Source organism: Cynoglossus semilaevis, chromosome 14 (genome assembly GCF_000523025.1).
Source record: "Cynoglossus semilaevis isolate Cse_v1.0 chromosome 14, Cse_v1.0, whole genome shotgun sequence".
NCBI lineage: Eukaryota > Metazoa > Chordata > Actinopteri > Pleuronectiformes > Cynoglossidae > Cynoglossus > Cynoglossus semilaevis.
This window is the reverse complement of record NC_024320.1, coordinates 19881914-19889391: the sequence shown is the minus strand read 5'-3', so window position 1 is coordinate 19889391 and position 7478 is coordinate 19881914.

Below are 7478 nucleotides of genomic sequence, written 5' to 3'. Positions count from 1 at the left end.
AGATCACCGGAGATGTAAGTGCAGTTGGACCTCAGCCTAAGAGGATTGTACGATGAACTTCACCTAGTGGCAGCTCAAGCTTCTTCCACACGCCGCCGTCGTCACAGCCCCGATTCCTTTAGCTTATCAGGCCGACATCTGGTGTTTGAGCGTTTTTCGTTTTTTGAAGCGCCATAGAGCCGTTGCTAACAACATTCATCTTCTTATGAAGTTGAGCAGGTTCTTTGTGGTGGTTTAAAGACAAAAAAGACATTTGTTGTACGCTGTTTAATCCACGTTATTATGCGAGTGCTGTACAAGCACTTGGGTTTATTTTATTGATAAAAAGAAAATTTCATCAAGAACAACAGAAAAAACCAGATTAAGGTACAATATGCAAAATAATACCAGGGCTGGGCTGAGTGATGAAGTTTATAGAAGGAGGACAGAAGTAAATACATTTGTTTGTTTTTTTAAAAAAAAAAAAATTTATCTAGTGCAATCTCTGTCGTAGTTTGGGGTTGTATTTCAGCCAGGTATTGTTGGTCACAGTATTATTTAAGGCACACGGTAAAAGACAAAGGTAAAGACAAATAATAGTAGGTATAGCAGATGTATGTGTCGATCCGACCGTTCGTCTGTTTACCTTTTTATAGAGCACTTTTGAATTTTATAGTTTATCAGTGTCAAGGTCGGCTGCTACTGTCAATAAGTCAGTGTGATGATTTCACTGCTTAAAAGCTTTTTTATTTTCTCTCACGTTCATACTTAAGGTCATTTGGCTTCACTTGACGCATTTGTTTAAAGGTTTAAGATTAAGGTTTATATGTCTGTAAGAAGCAGTACATATGTCTGTACTTTTTTAATATTTAGGCTTCAGTGCGAGAACTGCTAAACCGTATATACAGTATATATACAGTATATTTATATATATATATATAGGTTAGCAGTTTAGCGGTTCTTTATATATATATTCACAGTTCAAGATATACATTCTAGTATTCATAAATATATCTATATATATAGTTTAGCAATTTAGCAGTTCTATATATATATATATTCACTGTTCTTTAGATACATTCTATTATATATAAATATATATATGCATATACTGTATATGGTTTAGCAATTTAGCAGTTCTATATATGAATTCACAGCTCTATATATACATTCTAGTACATATATATATATATTTATGTATATATAGTTTTGCAGTTTAACAGTTATTTATATTTGAGCCTCAGGTTAACCTCCCAGATTTTATCTTCAGCATCTGGTCTTCCTCAGGTGGCGACATAAACATCCACCTACTGTATATTTAGACTATGGTCTGTCAGTTATTAAAATACCATGAGCTAAGAAAAGAAACTACAGCCTGCAGGATATTTTCATAGTGTTGATTTTTTTCCCACTCTACACTGTAGCCCCATTGAGGAAGGATGATCCAACAGCTCCCTCACATTTATGCTCTTATAACGGGCCCTCGGTTGTTTTGTCTGTGCCGCATATTTCGGAAAAAAACATCTCTGGAAATCATCTCTGGAAATCTCCCGGTAACTCTCGTCCGTTACCTGCCCTCGTTAAATGATGGTTTTAGCTCTGGAGCTGTGAGTATGACATAACATGCCGGCTCAGAACAGGAGCACACAGGCTCGCTGATGGGGATTAGAGCTCATTCTGCAGAGCGCTGGGTTTATTTTAAGGTCCAACTGGATGAAACAGGATTAGCATCACAATGAATCTCCAGGCATTCAAACCCAGAGGTCGCGGCCCCCGTGGCCTTTGACATTTGAAATGTCTATAAATCCCCGACTGTGTTGTGATAGCTAAACAAAGATTTGATCAGCTGTCATTTCAACAAGGTGTCCTCGTCTGATAAGTACCACAGAGGATTGTTCCACTGGTGACAGCTATCTATAAAAGCGCTGTATTGTACTATTTTATGCCTGGCCAGTCCTAATAATAAATGTTGTTATATAACAGTTCATATGTATATATAGAAATGTGCCGATAGTAGCTTCCTCCTTTTTCCGCCTTATCATTTGTTTCAGTTATCCAACAAGTACTTTTTCAATTGAACACTACAGTACACAGTACAACCCTTTACTTTACTGTACCACTGTATGAGTCTGCTTAGGAATTTGACACGTTTTTACACAGGAAGCTCTCCCTGGTGTAAACTTTCTCAAAGCTGTACTGGAGTTTTTTTTTTTCTTGCATGATTATGCGAGATTACTTAAAAATAAGTTGATTTTAAAACATGCTGCGACACGTCTCTCAGGCGTCACCAACAGCTTTGACAGATTTTATCATTATATCCGAGCGAAGTGTTGAGCTTTGTTACAGCTGGGTTGAAATTGTTTTTGCGGCTGTGAGCTCAGCTCTGAAGGTGAAACAAAGGAAAACTAAAGAGGCAGGAAAACGTTCACAAATACCACCGCTCATGAGACACAGGGCAACATGTTTAAAACCCGACATAAACTGCTGAAACGTCAAATGTTGCATTCTGTGCTTTTTCTCTGGTTGCCTATGAATAAGTATAAATCAGGCTGTGGTGTACAACTGGTCATTATTTATACTGGGCCCCGCTCGCCGACAGCAGCCCTTTGACTCAGATCCATTTACTTTTCCTAATCAGAGCTGACGTCAACGCGGCCGAACCCTGCCTCGTTAATTATTGAGCGCTCTTTATTACACATTACCAATTACATAACTGCCCTGGGCATTATCTTCTGAATATAATCTAGGGACAGCAATATGGATTTGCTCTGCCCTTATAGTCCAGAAGGGTAAAAGTTCAAGTTTGAAGTGTTCATAAAGAGTACTTTCAATTTAAGTCATACTGACGTATAAAAAAACAAAGCTGCATTTGTCGAGGAGTTCAAAGTACGCTGTTTATAATTTCCTCCTAACGCTGATTTTATTCCTATGTCAAATGCCGGGAAATACACGGTGTATTTTGTATGATCACATCAGTTACACGGCTGACCTGACTCTGTGGACTCTGCAGCACTGCGGTTGAATGACCTGCAGTCACCTCTCATAATGACTTTATCAAGTACGTGTCTGTGTGTACCTGCCAGACATCACACATGGCTCCAGCACAAAAAGATGCTCAGTAAGAGAAGTGGTGTGATAATGGATTCAACAGTGTGGGAGTTGACAAAGTGCTGAGCAGCATGTGACTGTGGATGTGATGAAACACTTGGTGTGTGTGTCTGTGTGTGTTTGTGTGTCCGTGTCTGTGTGTGTCTATGTGTGTCTTTGTCTGTGTGTGTGTGTGTGTCTGTCTGTGTGTGTGTGTCGGCAACATGGGCCTGCCAGACTCTGGTACGCCTACTTTTAATTACAGTAAAATACTATAACCATAAATTCTTGAACAAATCTCCGAAAATAAATGTTTTTTAAAAAATGGCTAGAAATACACTCATTTGTCTTAAAATACTTAGCTATGTCCACTTTTGTTGTTAAGATTAAGAAAAAATATCCTTTTTTGGTACGCCATCTTTTGATCACAGTTTCTATGGTCGTCTCGATGGTCGTCACTTGGACATCAGTTGGACGTCACTTGGTCGAGTCTTGGTCGATGGTCGTCACTTGGACGTCAGTTGGACGTCAGTTGGTCGACATCTGATCGATTGTCTTTACTACGTATTTTGCTTGTTCTTCAATTGTTCTTCCGTTGTTCTTCACTTGGTAGACATTTAGTCGACACTTAGTCGACATTTGATCGATTGTCTTTAGTTATTCTTCAATTGCTCTTCACCTGTTCTTCAGTTGTTCTTCAGTTGTTCTGAACAAATCTACGAAAATTTCCTCAAAAATGACTAAAAATACACTCATTTGCCTTAAATTCTTAGCTATGTCCATTTTTATGGTTAAAATTCAGAAAATACTTTTTTGGAGAATGAGAGTGAATGAGTGAGAGAGAGAGAGGAGTGAGAGAGAGAGACAGAGAAAAGGAGAAAGAGAGAGAGAGAGAGAGAGAGAGGCAGAGAGAGAGACCTGTGACAGATGCTGAGTGGAGACATACTGTAAATAAAGCTGATATTCTTTTTCATTGTTTCCGCTGTATATTTACTTCTTGTCTCACAGGTTTTATAAACCTATTGTTGGAGATAATTGCATTAATGCTGCCCAGATGTACAGATTTAAGGTGGCTCTGTGTTTGTTGTTATCAAAATTCTACTTCTGTAGTTTCACTTTCCACAAAACTCATTTCAGCTGCACAGTGATTTATGCTTGGCCCACTGTATAATCTGCTGCACTAGTCAGCTTTAATATAATGTATAGGTTTACATTGTACATTAAAATATTTAAATACAGAAATACAGTTTTGGTATGTAGAGGCTGTTGTAGCCTTTTCTTTGCCCTCGCCACAATGGGCCCCACCCATAACTCCAACTGTTCTCCGCCTCCTCATAAAAATGGTTCGCTCACATGATGTTTTTATGACACAATTGCAGATGAGGCTTGTTGCCGTTTACAGTTGTAAATTAAAGTCTCTTATTTCTGGGTTATCTTTTTCATTATTTGATTGGCTTCATTTTTTACTACCTTTGGGTAGACACCAAGTTGGTGAAAAACCTTAGATTATTATCGTCAACATTTATTTATATTGTCTAATTCTGTTTACTGCAGTCAGAGATATTTTTATATTGAATTGAACCAACATGTCAATAAAGCCCAGGCCTATGCTTTAACCACTCGGCCAAAGGCAGCCCGAATGTTCAGTGTTTCATGTTTTGTCAAATGTTTTCTTCATTATCTTTTCACAAATTTTGTAATTTCTTTGTTCCTTCAAGCTCTTTATTAACTTTTGATATATTTATGTGTTGAATCTCCTGCAGGGAGAAACCAGACGACATAGATGTTGTTGTATTCACACTGCAGGAAACTGTACCTGTAGTTCCATAGGACCACACTTGACTTGACTTGACCTGACTTAAAATGTGTGTCAGAGATCATATCTGTATTGTTAATATGTCGGATCAGTGATGGACTCTGATCCCTAATTCTTTCCCCGAGAACTCTTTCTGAGTGTCGCTCACCAGAATTTCAGATATATGCGTTGAATATTAACCTGAGTGCTGTGCAATTCCGGAGCCTCTGCTCCCTCTATCAGCATTTTTGCGATAAGCCATCTGAACTCGTTTGCCTTATCGTCAGACTTCATCCTTTACAGCTCTGTGACTGGTGGGGCAGTTTTACAGTTGGTGTGATTGGCCCAAAAGAGTAAGAATTCCTGTACTTCAAGTCAAACCGTGCGATCACAGCAGACGTTCATCGGCATCACTTCAGTGCAAGTACTTTAAAATAATAGTCTTACGCAACCTTCTGTACTCTGTCAATGAAATAAAATGGTTAGATTTATTATTTCTGTCCTGAAATAAACTCTGCAAATCCAACGCTAATCCTCCTCGTTCTGTGCAAATTATGGGCATTAATCTGAGCAGTCCATTAACATGACACTGCCTGGTTTAAGTCTAGTGTTACTTTAACACTGCCTTTAACATTTCAATTTAATTTTTGGTCAAGTTCTAATAAAAAAATTGTATCTTCTGCTGCATGTTTCTCTACAAATTAGGGCATTTAGAAAACATTTTTTTTTTAAATTTATTTTCTTTAAAATTTCATGTCTAAATGTGAACTTTGTGTCATTTTTGGTCAAAAACGATAAAAAATCGACAAAGAATTTTTAAAATTATTTTGCAAAATTGTATCTTTTGCTGCATGTTTCTCAACAATTTAAGGCATTTACAGAACATTTTTTGAAAATTATTTTTATAAAGTTTTTTGTCAAAATGTGAACTTTGCATGTTATTTTTGGTTGAAAACTAAAGAAATTTCACAAAAATGTTGTATAATTATTTCTAAAAATGTTATCTTTACTTCCATGTTTCTTATAAAATTAGGCCATTTAGAAAAAAAATTTTAGAAATATTTTTGTATAAAGTTTTCTGTAAACATCTGAATTTTCTTTGTCATTTTTGGTCAAAAACTAAAAAAGTTTTGATGAACATTTTTGTAAAATTGTTTTTAAAAATATCTTTACTTGCATGTTTATCATAAAATTAGAGCTTATAGAAAACATTTTTAGAAATATTTTTGTATAAAGCCTTCTGTCAGTATGTGAAATTTTTGTTTCAAAAATTTTTTGGTCAAAAAATAAAAGAAAATTGATGAAAATTTTTAGAAAAATTATTTTAAAAAAATTATCTTTATCTGCATGTTTCTTATAAAATAAGGACATTCAGACAACATTTTTACAAATATTTTTGTATAAAGTTTTCTCTAAAAAACTGAGTTTATTGTGTCATTTTTGGTCAAAAACTAAAACGTTTTGATGAACATTTTTGTAAAATTATTTTTCAAAATTGTATCTTTTCAGGCATGTTTCTCATACAATTAGGGCATGTAGAGAACATTTTTGGAAATGTACCCCAACCCTAACCCTAACCCCAAGACTAACCCTAATACTAACCCCAACCCTAACCCCAACCCTAACTCCAACACCAACCCTAACTCCAATACTAAACCTAATCCTAAATCCAACACTAACCATAACCCCAACCCTAACCCCAACACCAACCATAACCATTACCCTAACCCTAACACTAACCATAATCCTAACCCCAACCCTAACCCTAACCATAATCCTATAACCCTAACCCCAATTCTTGGTCAAAAACTAAAACATTTTGATGGAAATATTTGTAAAATTATTTTTCAAAATGTTATTTTTTCCTGCATGTTTCTTATAAAATTAGAGCGTTTAGAGAACATATTTTCTGTCAAAATGTTAAATTTTTCTCTCATTTTCGATCAAAAACTAAAAGACAAAAAAATTGGTAAAATTATTTTTCAAAATTAAAAATATTGACAGAAATCTTTGAAAAATTATTTTTTTAAATGTTATCTTTACTTGCATGTTTCTCATAAGATAATGGCACATAGAGAACATTTTTACAAATTTTTATGTTTAAAACTTTTTGTCAAAATATTAGTTTTTCATGTCATTTTTGGTCAAAAACTAAAAGAAAATTGACAAAAATCTTTGAATTTTTTTTGTTAATAATATCTTTACTTGCATGTTTCTCATAAACTTTGTGAACATAGAGAACATTCTTACAAATGTTTTTTTTAAAGTCTAAAATGTCAGTTTTTCATGTCATTTTTGGTCAAAAACTAAGAAACTTTGATGAAAATGTTTGTAAAATTATTTTTCAAAATTGTATCTTTGCCTGCATGTTTCTCATAAAATTAGGGCATTCAGAGAACATTTCTACAATTTTTTTTGTATAAAGTTTTCTGTCAAAATGTGAATTTTGGATGTTTCTCATAAAATTAGATAATTTAGAGAACATTTTTAGAACTTTTTTTCCAAAAAATTCTTTGTCAAAAGCTGAACATTTTGTGTTATTTCTGGTCAAAAATTAAAAGCGTTTGACAAAAATTTGGTCCTAACCCTAAACCGTAACCCTAACTGTAACCCTAAC